Raw genomic sequence first — 26,314 nt, forward strand, 5'->3', positions numbered from 1 at the left:
CGAAACTGGTATTTAAACCCAGATTGACTTTGATGATAAATGGAATACACGACACACTAAGCCATTAAAACTAGTTTAATCTTGCGCCGTACAAAATGCCCTAATGTTATATGTTTTAATATAATCATATCATAAAAATAACATATCTAAAGCAAAAAAATACGCCTAGTTCATATTTGAGGCATAATAGGTCGTCTATTTTAAATAAAAATAGTTTAGTAAGATTAATATTATACAATAATATTTTAAATTGAATTAATAATATTATAAGTCGTCTGATATGATATACGGCTACATAAAAAGGTAAATTCTGTAAAAAATATAATTATTCTACAACATTTTTATACCAAAATAGCAAGAGGTAAGTCGGTGCCTGAATCAGTGAGGAAAATTATAATTTCCAGTAACAATAGCGGCAAATCTACGTTCCAAAATATCCAAAGACCTTTTTTTGCCAAGATCTACGGCGCATACAATCATCCAGCATCAACTAAAACACGGAAACGTCTCCTGTTTAAATAAATCTGGCCGTCGAAGAATAACTGCCAAAGAGAAAACAGGATTTTGAGGAGCATCATCAGGAAAAATCGTCATGCAAGAGCAGGAGAACTTACCTAACTATGGCATGACGCGATCAAAATAAACATTTCAGTCGATACCTGAAAGACAGTAATGAAAATAATGGGCTTCGGTTTTCACACCGCTAAACAGAAACCATTACTTACTCAAAAGCAGAAAACTAACAGGTTGAAATTTGCACAAAAGTACAGAAACTGGACTGCCGATCAGTGGCGAAAAATAATATGGAGCGACAAATCCAAATTTGAGGTCATAGTTGGCGATGAACGAAGTAAAGTCATTCAAGATAAAGGAGATGCATTTCACAAAGACTGTCTTGAACGCAAGGTGTAGTTTCCAGCATCTTTAAATGATTTAGGGCTGTATGTCGGCACAGGGTGTGGGATGTCTGCAATTTATAGATGGAACCGTCAATGCAGAGAAATACAAAAGCATCTTGGAATAGAGTTCACTACCGTCTATAAGAAAGTTCAAGTATATAAATGGATTTACTTTTCAACGAGATGGTGCCTTATGTCATACTGGCAAGACAACGATGGAGTGGCTGAAACAAAAACAAATTCCTACCATATCATGGCCATCCAGCAGTCCAGACTTGTCTCCCATAAAAACTTTGTAGTGGTAAATGAAGAAAAAGTTGCGAAAAGATCCTTCTAAATCCAAAGCTGATTTTAAGGAGAAACTTGTGGGTGTCTGGAATGGAATAACCCCTGAGGAGTATAGACAGTTGGTAGATACAATGCCGCTCAGAATTAAGGCCGTTTTAGATGCAAAAGGTGACGCCACCAAGTGGTAGTTGTTCTTTTCTGCATCGGCTACGCTGAAGACGAACATTTTTGCGAGTGTTACATTTGGTGAAATTATGTTTTTTTGTTTACTAGTGAGGAAAATTGTTAATTTATGTTTTGAATAAATAAAATATGCATTATAAGCTCTCTTGTTTTTATGTTACATGTTCTACTAATCATCTAATTCATCCTGAATTTTGAGGTCGAAGTTAGGACATAATATTTTTTTCATACTAGACGATATCATTTGCATTGGGGCTCGTATGAATGCTGTACATGGTGCTACTTTTCAGATAATCTGAATCACAATCAGAAATCTAATAGCTGAATAAAATTAATTTCCGGCTCCTCTCGCCATTCTGGGCTATTTGTGCGCCCACGCAATGGCTTCACAGGGTACCTACATATACCTAGCAACGTCACAATCTATTGTTCTTCCGTTGGTACTGGCGCGATAGAGAGCTTACTACGGTATCAATGACATTATCGTAAGCGATCGTGACGTTGTCTAGAGGTATCCCAGTTACTAAAGTATGGTAATGCTTTTGGTTAAAAGATTTTTTTCTTTAATATTTTAGTAATTGTTGACATGTAAACGTGCTTCTGTGGCCTACTTGCTGAATAAAAATGTTTTTGATTTTTTTTTATTCCATTTCAAAGTTACTCCATCCCAGGCCTTATCTACCCATATAATAATGTATATAATAATTATACATTACATACATACAATTATTGTATTATAATTAATGAGTGAGTTCATATAGGTGACAATGACAATCGAGTTAAATGTTAAATTTTACCGTGTTTTACCTACATAAACAGCACTGAAAATACATTCAGGTATTTCCATTGATAACGTAAATAAACGTTCTAAGTAATGTCAAGTTTAGTATATGTACGATGATTACCATTGAACAATAATATTTTAGAGAAGAAGGGCAACCCTTTAACACGTGCTGCATTAAACTTCTAATCTTAGATCTGAACTAACATTGTTTCAATCCATTCTACATATTAGTACTAAATCTCTCAGTTGTAATAATCATAACACATAAACACATCTCCGCCTCAAAAACACATGGCTTGCACATGCATACGACCAACACAAACAAATTCTAACTTTAGTGGGTTGACCTAGAATACATATTTGTTCAGCCGCGGGGTAGTTTGATGCGCGCAGCGCAGTCAGCTGGCTGGCCGTTATCGAGGCGGGCAAACGCGTCCGATTATGATAACGTATCTCACAGATAAAGTTTAATTGCTTGTCTAGTATTTAGTAGTCTGTTAATCGACTGTTTATATGCGAATGGATTGTACGTACTCTGTGTGAATATAAAGAAAAATATAGTGAACTATTATATACGCTTGGCGCGTAGGATCAAAAAGTATAAGTGAATTATAAAAATATAAAAAATCGTGGTGATCTTTAGTTTATATGAATAATGACGTCAATATGTGTTGGTACCATTAAATGTAGCGTAAAATGATATCTGTGTATAATTATTATGAACAAGTGGACGATTCAATGTGTGAATAATGTGGTCTTCATTCGACTAATTGGAAAGGTAATTATTATGATCTCAATCAGGTATCTGTTAATTGTTTTGTTTATTATTCATCAATTAAATGCCATTGAACTCTTTTACATTAATATTACATCAACCATTATAAATAACAAAGGAACAAATAGTAAAATTTATTTTCAAACATTTTTGTTGGTTAATATTTTGACAGTTTAGGGTGGTTCAGCCTTCAGGCATAAATATGAAACTGGCCTGATAGGGATAGCCCAAGAACAAACTCTGGGAAGGTTGATAAGATCTTACCGTATCTCAATATCCTTTCAAAGTTTACTTATAGATATTTTTGTTATTTTATTGATAGGTTTGTAACGTTAATTAAAACATGAATTATGTTTGGAATTTTGAAAATCGTCAAGATTTAGCTCTTATCGTTCACGATCCTAAAAATCATCCACGCACCTCTGATTATCATTATTCAAATTAATCAAAAAAGATTCTACTATGTTTTTTATACAATAAATGCCCCGGTTTTAAAGTACAGGGTAATACATTTAGTAATACATTTGAATTAAATTTCAATCAGATTAAATAATGTTGTAATGTAATGTAAAAATACATACACAAATATGCACTCAATCTCCCTATCATTTTTTTATTTAATAATATAGACTTGAGACAAAGGACCTCAATGTAGGTGAAGATAACGTTAATGAACTAGGTCTGTGTACCAAGGCTCTTCTAAGGTCGGTCACCTCAATATCTTAGGCCAGTGACCTATTTGTGAAGTCGGTCAGGTCGGAACTAGGAACACTACGATGTAATTTCAGTTGCTTAGGCAAAAAGTGCGAGCTGAAGGATCTAAGACGGTGGCATAAAATAAAACCTAATTCTGCTATCTTATGACACGGTCTGATACCACTCAGCGACCTCAACCACCGCTCGTTAACCCTCTACTGCATAAAAATAATATATAAATATAAATAAATAAATATAAATATATTATAGGACATTCTTACACAGATTGGCTGAGTCCCACGGTAAGCTCAAGAAGGCTTGTATTGTAGGTACTCAGACAACGATATATATGAGTTTTGAATGATTCACGGTTATTTTCATTAGACTTATATTGACCGGGATATAGACCGTGATTACCTTTCATCCTTAGATCATCGAGTGTGAATGCGACAAGTGGTAACGCTGAAAGTGAACGCAGCCGACGCGCGCGAAGGAGGGTAGATCGCGCGCTGTCTATGCAACTTTAACATCCACCCGCCTTCGTCAGTTTTCCGTGATCATGATGCATGCAACTGCGTCGAAATATCGGAGCTCGACAAAAATCAAAAAGGTAATCACGGTCTATATCCCGGTCAATATAAGTCTAACGATATATATAATATACAAATACTTATATACATAGAAAACATTCATGACTCAGGAACAAATATCTGTGCTCATCACACAAATAAATGCCCTTACCGGGATTCGAACCCGGGACAGCGGCGTAGCAGGCAGGTTCACTACACGCTAGGCCAAACCCGTCGTCGATATATAGAACATAGATCTCGAAAAATGTATGGATTAGATCTGACTTTTATTAGATCAGTAACAGTTAACATCAGAATCAGGCCTAGAACAGTTTAGATATCACATCACGAACGCTGGTGATCACTCCAAAGCTCTGGGGGGTTACCATGACGTGCTAAAGCCGTTCAGTTTAGGTTGAGAGAGAGGGACGGAGCTATGTAACTGCTATAGTTTAACCTAAACTGGTCTTTAGAGATGGTAACCCCCTGTTCGGGACGGAGCTATGTAACTGCTATTGAAGCTGTGTCCAAATAGTGGATTACTTTCTGGGGAATGAAGTAAGATGGCTGGAAACTCAATTTCCAAGACTTTAAACTTCTCATGAAATTTTCCCAGGGTCTTATTGATGGGTCACGTCATCAAAATGGCCGGTTTTGTTGAACACGGAGATCACTCACACACAAATTGTAACTTACAAACTTTACAAATTTCTATTTGTATATTTACACATCTACAATTTGACAATTTTGCTTGTCATGAGCATACCTTATTTTTTTGTGATATGCTTCCACAAAAGTAAATTATTTGTATACTTCAAACTTGTAACGAATACTTTTTTGTAATAGTTGTGTTACATGTGTTTGTTTACAATGCTACAATTTTGTCGAATTGTACATTTGTAAAGTTTTGTGGGATAGGCCACTGGATGTAGGCCAGGCTCTCACCGACTTCGCGACGACGTCTCGACACAGTGCTCGGGACAAGTGCTTTTGGAAGGAAGTACTTTGGAACTGCGCGTTAACTACTTGTTTTAACTTGGGGAGGTTGGGAATGTATAGTTTTTAATGTAACATTTACAAAGATAGTATTGGGATATGTACCTATCTGTCAGATATGTCTGTGTCTATAACGATAACTTGTTTTAAAATTAAATTAAGTAAATTCGGTTGTTTTTAATCAATAAGACAAATCATTTCAAAATAATCTTGTTTTGCTAAAATTCGGCTTAAATAATGTTTATAACAAGATTTTAATCATGTTTACACTTTTTTATTATCAAGCAAGTTCTTTAATGAGTCTACAAACTACTTAGTATGTATTACTTATTTCATTATAACTTTGGGTTATCGTTGTAGTCGCGGGTGGTATTGTTTGGCAACAAGATAATCAAATCACTGTTTCTATTTTCCTTATTTGTTTCCTTAAAAAACAATAACATTGAGTTTCAAACCTCTTCAAACAACAATTAAAATAAAATAAAAATTACGCAACTTCAGAAAAATCTAATAAGGATTAACCCTTTTATAAGGTCAGTTAAAAACATTTTATATTATTTAGTAGTGTGGAGTGGGGCTCGAGTTTTTTATTCTAATTTTGAAAAGAAAGAACTATTCGGGACACACTTGATTTCTTTACATAATTATTCAATTAAATTTGCGTAGAGCTAACTCAAAATACAATTTTTGGCTTGCATCCGTGACTATAGAACAGTAAGATTACCTACATTTTTGTGTTATTTTGTTTAAATGTGTTATTATTTAAATATTTTTAAACTATTTACTGACGCATCTTAGACGCAAACTAGAAGTGTTCATGACTCCGCGATAAGCACTCGTGTCGTGTGCCAAGTTCACTACCAAATGATTCACACGCAACACAACACAATGTTACTACAATTGTACAATTACAAGCTTTGATAGCGTACCTATTACATAATAAACTTATTGGTTTCCTGTTTTTATCGGACTATAAATAAACAATGCGCTCTGTTATGGTATTGTGTGGCTATTTTTATAAAATAAGTAAGTATACCTAAACGAAAAAATAAGATACACAGATGCTAACAATTTAGTTTCTGTAAATATGTGTAAATCATTATTTAAAAATAAATATTTATTTTACAAGAGGAGGTCTTAGCCTGGAAGTGGGACGCGAACCTATACTTAGAGACAGTTTTACTATTTATTTATTTCAATTTCTGTACCTGTAAGTACCTACAGGTGCATTCTAATTATAATAAACGACAAAAATATCAGATTTAAATTTTGAGCCTGTAAGTTACTTAGTGCTTTTCAAATTTCAATGTCAACGTAATTGACCTGAACAATTGTTTTTGTAAATAATGTTTTATTTGCCTACTTTGTTTTATTGTTTCCTTGTTTTTTACAGAGGCTAATTTTGTTTAAGGATAATTGCAGTTCGTTACTGTCTTGTTTGACATGTTGGTCAGCGTGTCATCATCATTAGGCATTGTGTCTATTACGCTCGTTACACTCGTTACTATGGTATCACTCTAAAAATAGCCATAGACGACACCTGAGATTTTTTTTAAAGGACCTTTATTAAAATTACATATAGGCACTGTCACCGTTATTTTATCTTATTTTATTATCTACATAATATGGTACATACATAAAAATGCCACAATACCACTGCCACAGTTTCGTTTTCTTTTAACCCCTTATTTGCCAAGAGTGGCCCTGAAGCTTTAGTGGTTTCATGTGCTCTGCCTACCCCTTTATGGGATACAGGCGTGATTTTATGTATGTATGTATGTATTATTTATTTATAATATAATTTTTATGCAATTTACTTATTACTGCATACTTTTGATGTTTGTAAAGATCGGGAGCTAAATTTTTATGAGTAGGTGGTTGATATGTGTATAAATATAAACAACAATAGAATTTCCTTAAAAATACAAACAATAAATGTAAAATTTCCTCAAAAGGTACACACTATACAAACAATTGAGCGCCGAGGAAAATTATGTGATCGTCTTCTGGGGAACCCCGAGGCGCCTCCTACTGCAAATTATTAGTATTCTATTTATATTTAAACATAGACAAAGTAGCTAACCTTGCCTAATCAGATTACCTATGTAGTCAAAATTTTCCCTTTTTTTTTAAAAAATCTGGTTTACGTCCAAATAAAATGTGACGACAAACAGTTCTTTAGAATCCTTAAGTATACAGACAAGAATTCCTCTTACAGCGTATTAACATTTAATTAGTAACCGACTTCAATACGTAGCTATTCTGTGAAAATGATAACCTGATTTAGTTCTCGTAAATCAACAAACAATTCAATAATATATTTCCAAGTTATGTATTAAGACAATTTGAAGTACGAATACGAATATTGTGAATTGTGGTTGTGAAGCTAATTTTAGAGATTTTATTATTATAAGAAAGTTTTTAGAGCCTATGCAAGAGACAATGTCGTGGAAAATAAATTGTTATAAATTTTCAATAGAATGCAATGTAGTATCAAGGAAGGTGAAGTTTTTCGTTTACCTACTTTTTATGTCGATGATAATAACAAGATAATACAAGACACAAGAACACAACACAACAACACAACAACAAGATAACAAGATAATATAGGTAGGGAGAAAATTTTTATAGCAGAATTTTAGTATTCAAAAACAATTATCATATAAGGTGAGTGGGGTAGTTTCGAAGCACTGAAATGCTCGGGTAATATCGAAAGTGGAATCTTGATATGATGGAAATAATGGTGATTTTTATGTGACTTTCAAAGTTAGACGACTTTCGAAATTACCCCAATTCACCTTAAAATATGTTAGTACCAAAGTCGTATGTCAGCTAAAGATACGCAGTTTGAGATCTCAATACCACTTTTAATAATACCTCTATGTACCTACTTACATTGATATCAAAGGCCAGGCTTCACTTATACGCACGCTATTTTGTAAACTTTGTGGACTGATTTGGGTTACGCTTGCCCACAGTAGGCCGCGCTATCGACGCGTCTTTTTATAAGAATAACTAGCACAAGTAATCAGGTAAATGGGTTGTTATTTTTAAGTGTACAAAGGCTTTTACAAAACCAATGTAGGCAATGTAGCCTATGGGCAGACCTCATTGTAAAGAATAGGGAGGGGAATACATTAAATTGGTTATAACAAAAGCGTCAATTTACTCACCACACTGGTTAACCCAATCTATTTAACACAATATTGTACCCCTAACTTCAAAACGCCTTACATTAGTGATAAAGTAATTAAAAAAAGCTTAACCCCTCAAACGTCTTGTTCCAGATCTGTCACAGACAATTTGGACGATGGCGTTGCAGGGGTTAAAACTTTCCACATATATAATAAATACAGTGAGCTGCAAAATTGCATGGAGAAAGAGAATGAATTCATTGATAAATTCGCCATGCACTTTTGCAGCTGATGGTACATAATATGTGCTACTGACGATACGTAACTATTATCAAGTATGCCACATATGTTTGTCGAAGTTCTCGCCTCTTTCGAGCCCAATGTTTCCTCTGCCCTAAATGGGTAATGAGGTTTCAAAATACTTTCCTCTTTCCTCTGGCTTATGCAGTTCAGAATAAAATATGTAGGTACATATATTACATAATAACATTAATAACACACGCAGTGCTAGTAAAAGTTTGAACCAAATTCGATCAGTTAAATTAATTATAAATTTTGAGAGAAATAAACGAACAACTGGAGAACAAATCAAATTATTTTATTTAATATTTTTGATTTGTTCTTTTTTTGTCTGTCTGTCCGTCCGTCCGTCCGTCCGTCCGTCCGTCCGTCCGTCCGCGGAAGTAGTCACACTACTATATATAAAAAGTTATAAATTGAAATAGATATCATACACGAAAGAAAAATAATCGCTCCTAAAGGAAAAAAAACTGCGTCCCCCCCCTCTAACTTTTGAACCGTAAGTTTAAAAAATATGAAAAAAAACGGCAAGGCCCACTGGTGGCCGAGCCGGGTATCGAACCCGGGTCTTCAGCTTACGCGTGGCCTTGCCGTTTTTTCTTTCGTGTATGATATCTATTTCAATTTATAGAAATAAACGAAATTAATTTAAATTTGAAATTTGTATTGGTTTTGATGTGAAAAATTAGCGATGACAGATGTGTTGAAATTATTTTCCTTAACATTCATAGACTGACAAGTCAGACAACCAATCTTACCATTATTATTTCCACCCTTTTATTACCAAAACCATTACAATAAATCGTATAAAAATAAAGCAACAAGTGTTATTGGCAGTTATACTGCCGACGCCATCTAACAAGATATAAAACTCCATTTCGAGTGCTCGCCTCGAGCGGCTCGTAAAGCAAAAAGCATTTTGCTGGAGCTATTCCTGGTAGGGATTGCAGTACCGGTACTGTTTTAAAGAACCGGGATTTTCGGTACCGAAGCAATATGGAACCGGGATTTCCCGGGATTTTCGGTACTTTCGGGACTGGTCTAATTTTTTCGCTTTTTCAAATAAAACAACATATTTTTTTTGCATTTTACGTCTTTTATTATTATATTACCATAACCGAACCGCACCGGATTAGCTCGGCGTATTATTTTATCTGCCTTTTTTTATTTCGTAGTCATTTTCATAGTGAGATTATACCGTGCAACATCGACAAAAAATCGTGAAGAATTCTGCCTAAACCCGACTATTGGCAACCATAGGCACCAATGGTTACCGTTGCAATACATTGCTCCGATTAAGCGATCTGCCATTACTGGGAGAAGCTTAATCGCTTAGTAAAAGAAATAAGACAAATACTATTAATGAAATATAATAATTGATTATAGACCGGCAGTAAAACCTCACAAAATTCCCCAAACATGTAATTTGAATCAAATAATGTAAACTAAAGGAAACAAAACATTTGAAGTGGTGCACTATTTTTTGCTAGTCAGAGGGAACGTTCTCGAGAAAAATAGCCATTTTCTGGAAATTTCTGTGGAATACCGTAATATCACAATATATGTAAACATTTTTTAAAAGTTATGCGAGTTTCTAGCAGTTATCATTAAAAGTTAGACATAAGCCATTGCCGACTTTTTTTCTAGACCTACATTTATGTATCAGAGCGACAATTCAACCATACATTATTTTCTTATAAGTCTTAAGCAGCGTGATTTTTACCGACTTTTAGCACAAATATACACACAGTCATGTTTTAATAATCAATTTATAATAAGAAAACCTTAAACATTCCTCAAGAATCACTCTATTCACTCTACGAGGGACGTTCAAAAAATAATGAGAATGGATATGTTCCTGTATCTTGATTTAATTTTTCTTAACTTGTCCATGTAGCAGTACTCATTAAAGTGAAATTGCATAATTCAAATTTTTACTACTTTCATTTGTTTTTCTTTGATATGTAAATAATTGACACAAGGTAGGGGATGAAAATTTTCAGTAAAATAAGAGCATGTTTTCATGAATATTTGACATGTCGTGAGTTCATTTCTGACATGAATATCAAAAATAATCATACTTTAAATTAAAGCTGGGTTTATCCTTTGTTAGTAACAGCAATAAAAAAAGTTCGTATAGATACATTTTCAAACGGTATGGTATCCAAAAAAAATATAGGTGCTGTTTTGGGTCATGTTCACGATTTTTACAGATTATCACGAAAATTGAGAATATAGATTGGAAACAAAATTACGTTAGTATTAAAGAAGAACATACAATCATTTTAATATTAAAAAAATAATTAGTTACAATAAGAACATTTTAAACAAACAAATAATAATGTTTTTGTCCTTCAAAATGACAGTCGACAGGGCCGAACCCTCAAATTGCCGAGGGTGCTGCTCAAGTTAGTGTATTTAAAGCTACAAGTGACATACCTAATATTGAAGGCAATATAAGGATCATTAATATTTTATATCCGAGCTTTAAATAAAATTGTAATATAATCGCTACTCTGAAGTATAATGAAGTGAAGTGCTTACTGACATGGTATTTAGACTATCGTTAAGATTTTAATTTTTAAAGGGGGCAAAAAAATAATAATTGAAAAAATTAAATATGTAAATAAATCACAAAAGAGTTACTTTTAATTATAAAAATATAAGGATACTTACATTCTTATGTTTTAATACTCATTATCATTACTTATTGAACGCCCCTCGTATAGGTGAAAAACGCATAAATATCCCTTTAGTAGTTTTTGAGTCTATCGCAAAATTCGCGAACACAGTTTTATAACATGCAGAGAAATGAGTCAAATGAGATTGAGAGAGAAAAAATAAATACACAAATTATAATAACAAACATTCAACAAAAATACAAAACTCGACTACTGAGCTGGCTAGTGGGGCTAGTTAGGGTATCGCGGTGGCCAGGTTGCCTGCCAAACGCTATTAAATAGTGATTAAGCGCGTGTTCCTGTATCTACGTCTATTTTTTAACTGTTTAAATAATATAAACAGAAATAAATAAATTTTGTAGCAAAAATGAACTGTTTAAATAATATAAACAGAAATAAATAAATTTTGTAGCAAAAATGTCACTAAAAATATTTCCCGAAAGTACCGAAAGTACCGGGATTTTTCAAGTTGATTTCCCGGTTCTTTGCTTGGTCAAAAATCCCGGGAATTCCCGGTACTTTCGGTACCGGTATTTCCCGGGAGCAAACCCTAATTCCTGGCCTTGGCCTTCACCTGCCGGTTTCCGGGCGTCTGTAACGAAAGGATGTTGCATCTGTTGCACATTTGCGACACTAAGTTTTTGGTAAACATTTATGGATGTGGAACGAATTATGCGTAAAGTGCGTTGGTTAGGGAGTCCCTTTATTTCTTAAATTTTTAAATTGAATAACGCATAGGTAGCCTCTTTATATACAGATCTAGAAAAATCAGTTCTTGAAACGAGAACCCGAGCTGACTTGCACCCGAAATTCCTTACAACCTTGAAATTCCTATGCAGAAATATGGTCAATCCATTCGTTGACAATTTTATATTGGATTTATTTGGCATCGAGATTTTTTGTGATATAATGTATACACGATATATTGTGCAGGCTTTAATATTTATCTGTTATATTTTTTTGTACTTAGAGCCATAAGCGACCATTAAAGAATAACTTAAAATACCAAACCAAACTAGCATTATTTTGAATGATTTTCTTTGATACTCAATGTATGTCTGCTAAGTATCGAATCGAAACACACAAATTAGCGAGATCACGCCACACGACCTTACGCGTGGCAAACAAACGCCTACCAGTTGTGAGGAATATTTGCGTATTTAGTTTACATAACAATGTTCTTATACGATGAACATGGAATAGCAGTAGCAATTGGTTTTTGTAAATGTGAATAGCACCTACACTAAGATTTTTACCACACCATCGTCTTATCGTCTCTTATTTTACTTGATACTCTTTTTAGCCCCTTTAGGAAGAAATTTCGTAATATGTATGTTCTTTCCTTGGACTCAAAATGTCTCCATGTCAAATTTTACCTTTTTATAACCCGATACTCAGACAAAACTGCCCTATGGTGCCGTATGCCACCCGACTGTCATTTTATTTATTATATTTGCTGCTTTACTTTTGCGGATAGCTGCATCTATTCGCCAAAATGATGCAGCAAAGAAACATGCATATATTATGTAATTACAGACATCAGACATGAATTTACAATTGGTACGTTTTGTTGAATTACAATTTACAACGCGCATCTGTCTGACCTGCCTCTTTTTGATGTTTTTTTCTAGACAGGCCGATACTTCATGGAACTATAATTGAAACTGTCAGTTGTACATTTAGTTTTTCTTAAATACGTACCTATTTTAAAAGTTTCTAATACACGTGCTGATTTTAACCAAAGCCGCCAGGCACCTGTGATCGGTGTTTTAAATCTTCACACATCTCCACCACATATTATACGAGTACATACAAAGAAGATACTTACACCTCTTTGTTTTCACAATGACAAAAAACCTTTATTATCATAACATCACCACCACCTGCTTCACAACGTTCAGCGTTGCCCATTAGTGCATGTGCTTGTGTTTTCAACAAGATATGCAGTGTAAATATTTCTATGCGGATGACAACATACATACATACATACATACATACATACATACATACATACATACATACATACATACATACAATCACGCCTGTATCCCATAAAGGGGTGACATATCCCATAAAGGGGTACATGAAACTACTAAAGCTTCAGTGCCACTCTTGGCAAATAAGGGGTTGAAAGAAAACGAAACTGTGACATTGCAGTGACAGGTTGCCAGCCTCTCGCCTACGCCACAATTTAACCCATATCCCATTGTCGCCTTCTACGACACCCACGGAAAGAAAGGGGGTGGTGAAATTCTTAACCCGTCACCACACAGGCAAAGCGCAGGCAAAGGCGGATGACAAAGGTGCTTTTATGCTACGAGTATAGAGTTGATTTACACGTAAAGAAAGTTATTTTACTTATATTAGCCTCGTCTAGCCAAATACCATCAGTGTCAAAATATAAAATATGGAACGTACAAAACATAGTGTCAACATTTCTAGGCTTTTATTTTCATTTTCTTTTCTTTAAGCGACGGTCTTAGCGTAGCAATATAAGAATTCTACTCCAAGAAAACCATACGCATGCGATATATGTTCACGCTAAGCTTTGCTGCCTTACTAGCCAAAATGACAGTCGTTGATGCTACGCTGCGTTCGAAACGCAGCCTGGCTCTGTCGCGCCATTATTAGAAGAGTGACAAGGAGAGCGAGCTACGGTCGCCAGGGACCGGCCCGCTATCCCTTATACGGGGTTTTGTATGGGTATTTCGTTAGGCTTAACTTACCCTACCCTTTTGGCGCGATACCCTTTCATTTTGCTTTTAAAGCCCTAACGAAAGCTCTTACCTAAAATAGCCCAATACCCTTTCAAAACCCTTATCATCGGCTCAGCCTAACGCCATAAGGGTAAGCCTTATATTGGGTTTTATTTGCTCTCCCTTATAGCATATCGCGCGAGTTTATAAGGTTCAATTTTCAATACCAAATCCGTTCGTCCGTCCGCGAATAATCTCAGTAACCGTTAGCACTCGAAAGCTGAAATTTGGTCCCAATATGTATATCAATCACGCCAACAGAGTGCAAAAATAAATAATCGCTACACCTAATATAGCAATATTTATAACCTAACCTAACCACAAAATTAAAATTTTGAAAAAACCCCCGACCGCGACCTAGTGGACCGATTTTCATGAAACATGGCTAAGAACACTCCCGATTAACTCAGCTTTCAGACAAAAAAAACTAAATCAAAATCGGTTCATCCGTTCGAGAGCTACGATGCCACAGACAGACACACACACAGACAGACAGACAAACAGACAGACAGACAGACAGACAGACAGACAGACATACACACAGACAGACACGTCAAACTTATAACACCCCTTCGTTTTTGCGTCGGGGGTTAAAAATGGAAAAAATGTTTTATTAGGGTACCCCCCCTACATGTAAAGTGGGGGCTGCTAATTTTTTTTTCATTCCAACCCCAACGTGTGATATAATTATTGTTGGATAGGTATTTAAGAATGAATAAAGGGTTTACTAAGATTGCTTTTTGATAATATTAATATTTTCGGAAATAATCGCTCCTAAAGGAAAAAAAGTGCGTCCCCCCCTCTAACTTTTGAACCATAAGTTTAAAAAATATGAAAAAAATCACAAAAGTAGAACTTTGTAAAGACTTTCTAGGAAAATTGTTTTGAACTTGATAGGTTCAGTAGTTTTTGAGAAAAATATGGAAAACTTCGGAACCCTACACTGAGCGTGGCCCGACACGCTCTTGGCCGGTTTTTTTATCGGACTTGTCTTGATGAGTACCCGAAGTCTAGCTGATGCTGAACCCTGGCTGTACCTAGGGGAACTCGGGTTTAGTGTAACACAGGCAAACGCTGGTTTCGTCATCGGACTTGTCTTGATGAGTACTCGAGTGAGCAGTACCCGAAGTCCAGCTGATGCTGAACCCTGGCTGCACCTAGGGGAACTCGGGTTTAGTGTAACACAGGCAAACGCTGTTTTCGTCATCGGACTTGTCTTGATGAGTACTCGAGTGAGCAGTACCCGAAGTCCAGCTGATGCTGAACCCTGGCTGCACCTAGGGGAACTTGGGTTTAGTGTAACACAGGCAAACGCTGTTTTCGTCATCGGACTTGTCTTGATGAGTACTCGAGTGAGCAGTACCCGAAATCCAGCTGATGCTGAACCCTGGCTGCACCTAGGGGAACTTGGGTTTAGTGTAACCCAGGCAAACGCTGTTTTCGTCATCGGACTTGTCTTGATGAGTACTCAAGCAAGCTGTACCCAAAGTCCAGCTGATGCTGAACTCTGGCTGCACCTAGGGGAACTCGGGTTTAGTGTAACACAGGCAAACGCTGTTTTCGTCATCGGACTTGTCTTGATGAGTACTCGAGTGAGCAGTACCCGAAGTCCAGCTGATGCTGAATCCTGGCTGCATCTAGGGGAACTCGGGTTTAGTGTAACACATGCAAACGCTGTTTTCGTCATCGGACTTGTCTTGATGAGTACTCGAGCAAGCAGTACCCGAAGTCCAGCTGATGCTGAACTCTGGCTGTACCTAGGGGAACTCGGGATTAGTGTAACACAGGCAAACGCTGTTTTCGTCATCGGACTTGTCTTGATGAGTACTCGAGTGAGCAGTACCCGAAGTCCAGCTGATGCTGAACCCTGGCTGCACCTAGGGGAACTTGGGTTTAGTGTAACCCAGGCAAACGCTGTTTTCGTCATCGGACTTGTCTTGTTGAGTACTCGAGCAAGCAGTACCCGAAGTCCAGCTGATGCTGAACCCTGGCTGTACCTAGGGGAACTCGGGATTAGTGTAACACAGGCAAACGCTGTTTTCGTCATCGGACTTGTCTTGATGAGTACTCGAGTGAGCAATACCCAAAGTCCAGCTGATGCTGAACCCTGGCTGCACCTAGGGGAACTCGGGTTTAGTGTAACACAGGCAAACGCTGTTTTCGTCATCGGACTTGTCTTGATGAGTACTCGAGTGAGCAGTACCCGAAATTTAGCTGATGCTGAACCCTGGCTGCACCTAGGGGAACTTGGGTTTAGTGTAACCCAGGCAAACGCTGTTTTCGTCATCGGACTTGTCTTGATGAGTACTCGAGCAAGCAGTACCCAAAGTCCAGCTGTTGCTGAACTCTGGCTGCACCTAGGGGAACTCGGGTTTAGTGTAACACAGGCAAACGCTGTTTTCGTCATCGGACTTGTCTTGATGAGCACTCGAGTGAGCAGTACCCGAAGTGTAGCTGATGCTGAACTCTGTTTGCACCTAGGGGAACTCGGGTTTAGTGTAACACAGGCAAACGCTGTTTTCGTCATTGGACTTGTCTTAATGAGTATTTGGGTGAGCTGTACCCAAGATAGAGCTGATGCTGAAACCTGGCTGTACCTAGGGGAACTCGGGTTTGGTGTAACATAGGCAAACGCTGTTTGCGTCATCGGACTTGTCTTGACGAGGACTTGGGTACGCAATAGCCAAGACAGCGCTGTAGCTGAGCCCTGGCGGTATCTAGGGCAACTCTAGTTTCGGTGCATTATAATACAGAAATATTTCATGCAATGTCAAGTTAGGCATAAAACATTATATTAACTGTCAAAAATCCTACCAGAAGTGAATATTACCATCAAGTAGTTATAACAAATTTATTAATTTGCCATATATAAATCACTTTATTTATGTCTAAAAAAATACGTATGTATGTCCATTTGAATATCAAAATTAAGTACAGTCGATTTCACTAATAGTAACACAGGGAATAAAGAGAATACTGGAGTTCCAAGCGTCCATAGACTGCGGTAACTATTTACTATCAGATGGGCTGTATGCTTGATTGCCACCAGAAAAGTATTTCTGTTTCAAACGATCTTCATAGAATTCACAACAATCAACAGAAATAGTTTGACAGATTCTATGGTGTTCAGATTCTGTTCATAGTATGTTTTGTGTAAAATATCTTAGACTCGTCTTTAAAACTTACTATGAACATACTATGAACAGAAAACAGCGTTTATTTATATTGCACCGAACCTGAGTTCCCCTAGGTACCACCAGGTCTCAGCTACAGCGCTGGCTTGGGTACTGCGCACCCAAGTCCTCATAAAGGCAGGGCCTATAACGAAAACCGGGTTTGTCTATGTTGCACCAAACCTAAGTTCCCCTAGGTACAGCCAGAGTTCAATATCAGCTCTGCCTTGGTTACTGCTCACTCAAGTACTCATCAAGACAAATCCGATGACGAAAACAGCGTTTGCCTATGTTGCACGAAACCCGAGTTCCCTTAGGAATAGCCAGGGTTCAGCATCAGCTCTACCCTGGTTACTGCTCACTCAAGTACTCATCAAAACAAGTTCGATGACGAAAACAGCGTTTGCGTATGTTGCACGAAACCAGAGTTCCCCTAGGAATAGCCAGGGTTCAGCATCAGCTCTACCTTGGTTACTGCTCACTCAAGTACTCATCAAGACAAGTCCGATGACGAAAACAGCGCTTGCCTATGTTACTCCAAACCCGCGTTCCTCTAGGAATAGCCAGGGTTCAGCATCAGCTCTACCTTGGTTACTGCTCACACAAGTACTCACCAAGACAAGTCCGAAGAAGAAAACAGCGCTTGCCTATGTTACTCCAAACCCGCGTTCCCCTGGGAAAAGCCAGGGTTCAGCATCAGCTCTACCTTGGTTACTGCTCACTCAAGTACTCATCAATACAAGTCCGATGAAGAAAACAGCGTTTGCCTATGTTGCACGAAACCCGAGTTCCCTTAGGAATAGCCAGGGTTCAGCATCAGCTCTACCTTGGTTACTGCTCACACAAGTACTCATCAAGACAAGTCCGATGACGAAAACAGCGCTTGCCTATATTACTCCAAACCCGCGTTCCCCTGGGAAAAGCCAGGGTTCAGCATCAGCTCTACCTTGGTTACTTCTCACTCAAGGACTCATCAATACAAGTCCGATGACGAAAACAGCGTTTGCCTATGTTGCACGAAACCCGAGTTCCCTTAGGAATAGCCAGGGTTCAGCATCAGCTCTACCTTGGTTACTGCTCACTCAAGTACTCATCAAAACAAGTCCGATGACGAAAACAGCGCTTGCCTATGTTACTCCAAACCCGCGTTCCCCTGGGAAAAGCCAGGGTTCAGCATCAGCTCTACTTTGGTTACTGCTCACTCAAGTACTCATCAATACAAGTCCGATGACGAAAACCGCGCTTGCCTATGTTAAACCAAACCCGCGTTCCCCTGGGAAAAGCCAGGGTTCAGCATCAGCTCTATCTTAGGAACTGCTCACCCAATTAACTCATCAAGGCGAGTTGGATGACGAAAACTGCTTGTTTTTATGTTGGCAATTAACGTTTTCAATGTGTAATGTTAATGGTTAATTGTATTGATTTTCGGCCAACACTGTATATTTACATGCATACATACATATTTACATAATTAAATGGGCTTGCAGTTCGAAAGGGAGAGCCTCTCGATTGGGTCGTCCTTACGTTAGGGATTCCCAATGAAAGGCTTGTAGCGCGGAAGGGGTTGTCCGGTCCCTGACGGTCGCTTACGAAGCGGAATGCTTGTGACGTTGGCTAGGTACCTACCCCGGTCCCGGTTTCAGATTATACAAGTCAACATTGTCACGACAGTTTTTTGTGATGTGGCATGTGGCAGGTGCGCACGCGCCGGGTGTTCATCCTGGAATTATTCCAATCGTTTACAGAGTCGGAGTCAACATATAAATAAATAAATTGATAGTTAATTATCAGTTTGGCCTAACGTGTTAATAGATATAAAACATTTCGGAAATTTTTCAGTTTAATGTGTATGTATTGAAAGATGTAATTTAAACTTCGCCATTGCATTGCGCTTAATCTTAGGCCTGCCGTTAGCACTTTCTTTCTATGGGACACTAGGGTCAATCACTGTATTATCCTGCCAACCATAAAATAAGGAGCACATTGGTTTTGTATCAGGGATTCTAGGTAATAGGTGTACTAGGATCTCGAGGTCCAGTTAGGCTGGTTCGCTATTTATTAGACTACCTGCGCATGATCGTGCGCAGTCACATGTTAGTTCGCCGCGCACCTGGCGCCAACCTGCAGGCTCCGATGCGATTTATTCCCAGTTAACTAGTTTTAAATTTTAATGTGACCTTTATGCCTTAATGTATGAAGATCAGTGGATTGTCTTGGTTGATAAGTGTCTTGTTTAGATGACAGGCTTCGAAATAGAGCCCGTTTCGCACTTTTTGAATAGAAAGTAGTGAGGGAGGGTTAATACTTAGGTATATACAATTATACATTTGTCAAGTTGACATTGTTGCGTATTTTATCCATCGTAAATGCGGTTATTAACCCCCGACGCAAAAACGACGGGGTGTTATAAGTTTGACGTGTCTGTCTGTGTGTGTGTTTGTCTGTCTGTCTGTCTGTCTATCTGTCTGTCTGTCTGTCTGTCTGTCTGTCTGTCTGTCTGTCTGTCTGTCTGTCTGTCTGTCTGTCTGTCTGTTTGTCTGTCTGTTTGTCTGTCTGTCTGTCTGTCTGTCTGTCTGTCTGTGTGTGTGTCTGTCTGTGGCATCGTAGCTCCCGAACGGATGAACCGATTTAAAAAATGTTTGTCTGAAAGCTGAGTAAGTCGGGAGTGTTCTTAGCCATGTTTCATGAAAATCGGTCCACTATGTCGCGGTCGGGGGTTTTTCAAAATATTAATTTTGTGGTTAGATTATTAATATAACCTTCCAACTCCGATACATAAACCTACATTAAATCAAGACGACTGTCAAGATCGCGCTATGCTGTTTCCCTTCATCTCGCTACCTGCGTCGCGTCGCGTAGCAACGCGTGGCCAGATGTTACTTGTGAGTGCACCTGGCGCCAACCTGCAGGCTTCGATTTATTCCAATCTTTTTTTGGTCACGCATCTGGCGCGGGCCTAAAAATGTATAAATGGTATTGAAAGAATTTTACCAACGTAAGATGATATTCAGAATTATATTATGCTGTATTAACAAAGGTATAATGATTACTGAGAAAAAATAACAGGGATTATTTCAATTATGACATGATCAGATATATTTTCTTATTATTGTGAACTTTTAGCATTACAAAATAAAAAAGCAATAAATGCGGTGACTGTCGCTACCAATAAAAATATCACGGCATTCACGACTACCTGAAAAATCTGTCAAGTTCAAGACGTCATAGCTCAGAAACGGTTAGAGATAGCGGAAAATGGACTTCAGATTCGGACTATCGGCAAATTCACAGTTTGACCGACACCTGACGACACCTGACCTGACTACCCGAATGAGGGTAATTACAGCCTGTATGTACCTACCTTATTTATTACTTATGATTTCACAGAATCCAAAATCATATGCAGAAATCACTGTACTATTTACCGCAGAACATAAACATCACCTAAATATTCTATAGTGATGTCACGTGACTCACAGGGTGCTCGTACCCAGCGTGTCATATCAAGTCCAACGCAACTTTTCTAACTCCTTTAGAACACGTTTATCTACAGTTGTAAAATTAACTAATAAATAAACATAAAAACCAATCATCCGTGGTGAACGATACGCAACTGGCTCTGTCGCACAAATACCGAAGAACGAGAGAGAGACAAATAGATGACTACTTACAAAAAGATAGCTATTACTCTTGGCTGTAAGCCTGTGCATCTTTATTGTATGCCGAGAATTCGCAGTGTCAGCGCAGCAGATGTAATGACGTCACGGGGCGCAGGTAGCGCCCGCGCCGCCACCGCCAGCGATAACACCGTGCCGTGCCCACGCGCATCTGATTCTTACCATCATCTGTCTTGAATCGTGCGCCGCGCGATCCGCACACGCACATCTCATCTGTCACTGAAACATTGAAATGTATACAAAGTTTGATTTTTAGTGGAAAACAATTGCAAGTTTGTGTTTTAGAGTGATTATTTTTATGGGATAAATTTTGTTGTGATAAGTGTTATTGATAAAAAATGGTGAGTTAATTTTGATTTTGAAAAACGTCATATTGTTACCTATACAAGGTTTGTAAAAAAACTCCGGATTCGAGACTTACGATTCACAATTTTTTTTAGGTATTTTGTCTTATTTCGATAAAATTTCATAACAAAAAAAAACACAATTACAAAAATGTGTATACTTAGCCCAAAATACAGAACTCATCAAACCAGCCAAATTTTTATTCAAAATAAACAAAAATTAACAAAACACAACATAAAGTCAATAAACGTAGGTAAAGGAAAATATGACTGTACAATAAATCTCATAACAGTCATAACAGTGCCAATTACATCGTTGCTGACAAGTTATCACTAAAAGAAGTCACCGATGATTACACACTCATTATAATCAAACAACCTGCATGCCAATCAACGTTTGATTAATTACGCAGAAGCGTCAAAATAATTGCATATTTATTTTATCGAGCATAAGGTGACTAAATATCTGGGGGTTCTATTTTATTATATCACGTCTTTAGATAAAAAAAATGCATGCAAAAACAAAAACATTATTTCTTGCCGGGATTCGAAGCCCTGACAACTGCGATGTGCTTGCGAACATTAGACCGACCTCTTACGACTGAGCTACGCCCAGCCGGTGCGCGGTCGGCGAAGTTAACGATCATATTTTGCGTTTACGAACGCGAAAGAAAAACACATGAAAACTCGAAAATTCACGTTTTCCGGGATTTAAGGCCGAAAACCCCCACGTAATAAATTTCAGCAAAAACGTTAGAGCGGTTTCCAAGATCGTCGGTATATATATACGTAAGTCGGTATGGGCTTATTAAATTAGGAAATCTGTGCTTATTTTAGGACTAGAGCAATTATGTACTTATAGATATTTTCCTCTTTTTCTTAAATCTAATATTTCTGTTTAAACTGTTAGTACCTATATTTTAAATTTGTAAATAAGTTTGTTGCACACTCGACTACAAAACAAACAGATGTATCCACTTTTTCATCTTATATATTGCATTGTAATAAGGTGAAAAATATATTATAAAAAGTGACTTCAATTTGTATCCCTACTCATAGTGTTGTGTTCCTGCCGGTGAGTAAGGCTGCCAGAGCTCAACGAGGGTGCGGTGTGCTGATGACGGGAGGACTTACGGAACTAACTTGTTCCGTCTATTGTCCTTTGAGTCGTCGGCAACCCGAACCCTCCTTAGAGCTTGTACATTCCTTTTTGCTGTGTACTTAACACAGCAAAAGGGAGTGTACAAGTTTCTAATAGGGTGGCAACGCGCTTGTGACACTGTTTGAGTTGCAGGCGTCCATAGGTTACGGTGACCGCTTTACATCAGGCGGGCCGTATGCTTGTTTGCCACCGACGTAGTATAAAAAAAAAAACCGTGTTCCAAAAACTAATGCCATCCTGTCACAATAAGTACCATCGATAATATCTCAAATTGTCGCCAAGAGTCATCGAAAAAATAAACAAACAATAATTTATTCTCGGCTAAAGGGAATTACATACAGTGTAAAATAAAATGATTTCACATTTTTCGACTGTCTTAAACAGTATGCAAATGTAGTGTGAAAAGAATTTCCTACAAAAAGAATACAGAAGTAGTGTGACAAGAATTTCCTTCGTATTTTGACGGAAACGTACGAACGTGTCATGCTATTTCAGTCAGTCTCAGTACAAGACGTACTGACACTGCTGCACTGTCTGGACTAGCATGACAAATACGAACGTTTCCGGAAAAATACGAAGGAAAAGCTTTTCGCACCACATCTGTAAATGGCATGGCATACAATCTTATCGAATAAACTTGATGACAGAACGTAATATGATATTCTTGGCACCTGCATCGAGTGTATTACAGTCCTGTCTATATTCATTGAGATGACACAGCCTTCGACAGTTGCCAGACAGACAGACACTTCCTTGTGTGTCCCTTTGTCTAGCCATATCTATGTTATAATAACTACGAATACATTTTTGATACACTTAGGTACAGTCACGATAACTACGGTTAGGTTCACGATAACTTGAGTACAGTCACCGGAATAAAATTAAGTGATGATTTCTGTACCATGTCGCTTTAATTGTTTGACGATTTCGTATGACATTTCAAACAAGACGTTAATGTGACAAGGTATAGAAATCAGCACATATATATGCCGGTGACTGTACACAACAGGTTGTAATTATTTAGAGTGTGGCAGGAAGTTTTATGAGGCTCAGCGTTTCAATTTGATATTTAGCAGATGTGAATTACAGCGGAAACTGAACGAATCCATGAAAAGCCTAGTTTCCGCTCTGGATTCTCTGGATGCATCTGTCAATATCAAATGGCAGTGGCTTTAGCATTACGTTATATTTTTGTATATATTTTTTTGTTCATAAAATCTTGACTGAAATCTTTTATGAAGGTTTCGTTTTCATGGAAACTTTTGTTTAGAGTTTTATTACAACCCTCAATAAGAGTAGGTATGCAATGATTGCATGTGTTATGTTATTAGCCTAATTTAGTCTCTGCTGGAAAAATTCTCCTCTCGCTTCTTCTCTTCAAATGCAATTGTTCAACATTTATTTCTTACTACATAGCTTTTGCCCGCGGCTAAAGAGACAAAAAGTAGCCTATGTCACTCTCCATCCCTTCAACTATGTCCACGTAAAAGATCACGTCAATTCGTCGCTCCGTTTTGCCATGAAAGACGGACAAACAAACAGACACACACACTTTGCCATTTATAATATTAGTATGGAAGTATGGAATCATCTTATATGAACTTCTGACAGAGTGTCACTATCTTTTGATCCCGCTCCTGGACAAGGCCTCTTCTCAACACGAGAGGACTTAGGCTATTGGTCTATTATTCCGTTTTTTGTATGTCTGACTGTATAGGTCATTGACCTCTAATGTCACTATCGATCACTATTCAGTTACGATCTACAGCTTAATTACCAAACATTTCCACAAATTATTACGACACCGACGTCGTGGTCAGAATTCCAGATGTGCTGGATTATGTTTCGGACCAATAGTTCGATGAAACTAAACTAGGTGAGGTGTGTTGGCCTGGTGGGGTTAGATGGGGCTTACAGATTGGTCAGCTTTCAGAATTTGTCGTCGCATTTGTACCATTTTTATTCTTCAATTATGAGATAACTTTCAAATTACATTTAATATTCAGTAATCAAAATTGTAAAAGTAATCTTATGTAGACAGGTGGTGGCAGGTATCTATGTTATTGTTATAAACTTGTATCTTGTTTCCTGCTAGTCCATACTAATATTATAGATGGGAAAGTATGTGTGTCTGTTTGTTTGTCCGTCCTTCACGGCAAAACGGAGCAACGAATTGATGTGATTTTTTAAGTGGAGATAGTTGAAGGGATGGAGAGATTGGAGAGTAACATAGGCTACTTTTTGTCTCTTTCTAACGCGAGTGAAGCCGCAGGCAAAAGCTAGTATTTTAATAGTTCCCAGAATATAATGTTTTACTTGCTTACAAAAATCGTATCTTCTTTGGGTTACATCGAATTAAAAGTGTCTTATCTACTCTTCATATTGATTATGTATAAGTACTATTCATAGGAACAAAATCCAAACTTTTCCTGTTACGTATGCCAAGACCTTTAAATAGTAAGTGTCGCTATAACAATTTAAAATCATGTCAATTCAATACCCGATTGACAGGTGTATTGGCCAGTAACCAAAAATGACGAACGACTACCTAGTTTGGTTTGGTCTTGACTCAATCAAATTTTACTCCAACATACCCTTTGAATGAACTGCATTAGTTCTATGAAATTAAACTGATGGTACCAATGAAAACGCATTGCATTGCGTTGCACGTTGCACGAGTTGCAATGCTACTTAGTCTGGTGTTGCATCTTCATTCTTCATATTAGGCGTAGGGATGAATATTGAACAGCTCTATTCGACACGTACGGAAAACATACAGTTACCATTTTTGCCACGCATGTTATGTCATACGACGCATTGTAATGCGCACACCGCACATTGCGTTCCATGTGGTGTGTGTGTATCTGTACACACGATTTTTCTTATGCATTTAAGTGTGAACAAGTTCGTACGTACAAGTACTACGTTGTACAACGGGGAGTACTTTCTCCGAGGAATCGTTTGTCGTTTCTTCTTGCCAATCTACGCGACAACATTTCCTATTTTAACTTTTTAACCGCTTACCAACCACTTAACTCAGACGGGCTGTCATCTGTCAAATTCAATATAAAATGGTGGGTTAACCCTTCACATTCCTTGGTGCAAGTGGCCCTTAAATGGTTCGGAATCCTCAAAAACAGTGATTTTCTCTATAAGCTTCTGCCAACACAGCTGAACTGTAGACTGAAGCGTCACGTACTTATTCCTGGACCAATACTGTCTTCGAGCATTCAAGAAATAAGCGTACTCCCATTTTAAGTATTTTGACACTTACCTCCCCTCTGTTGCTCCCAACCCCAATGGGCAACTGCTTACCATCAAAAGTTTCGTCTGCTTGTTGGCCTCCTATATCGTAAGAAAACATATTTCAAGATCATTCATGTTCAATAAGAGTACGAGTATCCATCCTTTCTTATCCGCTTCCTAATAAAGAATGTCTACAACACTATCAAGTTCCAATCACTCCATTGTCTCCCGACCCACCACGTCGATTCAATATTGACACTCCTTTATATTAGCATCTTTGCTAAGGCATTGGTAGTCTTTATCTCGTCGATATAATATAAGGGTCACTATAATGCTTTGTTTATTTTTTCTTGAACAGTACTTTGCAGCAAACACATAACTTAGTCAATTCCCATTTTAATAAATTTATGAAACATAAATGGTTTTTATTATAGTTTAAGTGATGGTATAACCACTTTTTAATAGACAATAAAATAAACTTTGTCGCCGAAACAAAGGTCACAAGTCACAATTAGTTTTGCCAATAATAGTAGGTATACGGTCCCTATTAGATATCTTCGAGCGGCCGGCCGAGTTCGTAATATATCTCAAATGTATTCTAAAGCCTGAAGTGTCCTGAAGGGACGACGTGTTTAAATATTTGTGAGCGTT

General features: G+C 37.6%; 1 protein-coding gene across 3 annotated transcripts in view; it reads left to right on the top strand.

Moving 5' to 3' along the window:
* The first annotated feature begins 2,595 nt into the window (after window positions 1-2,595).
* Window positions 2,596-26,314, top strand: part of LOC125228319 (rhomboid-related protein 2-like) — a 29,524-nt gene continuing 5,805 nt past the window's right edge. For 2 of the 3 annotated variants that reach the window (XM_048132831.1, XM_048132833.1), the window contains exon 1: window positions 21,105-21,252. The gene's annotated coding sequence lies outside the window, so the exon portion shown is untranslated. Of the gene's footprint in view, window positions 2,933-21,104; window positions 21,253-26,314 lie in introns of those variants that run through there. The other variant, XM_048132832.1, reaches the window with a different exon arrangement.

This window comes from Leguminivora glycinivorella, chromosome 7 (assembly GCF_023078275.1).
Source record: "Leguminivora glycinivorella isolate SPB_JAAS2020 chromosome 7, LegGlyc_1.1, whole genome shotgun sequence".
NCBI lineage: Eukaryota > Metazoa > Arthropoda > Insecta > Lepidoptera > Tortricidae > Leguminivora > Leguminivora glycinivorella.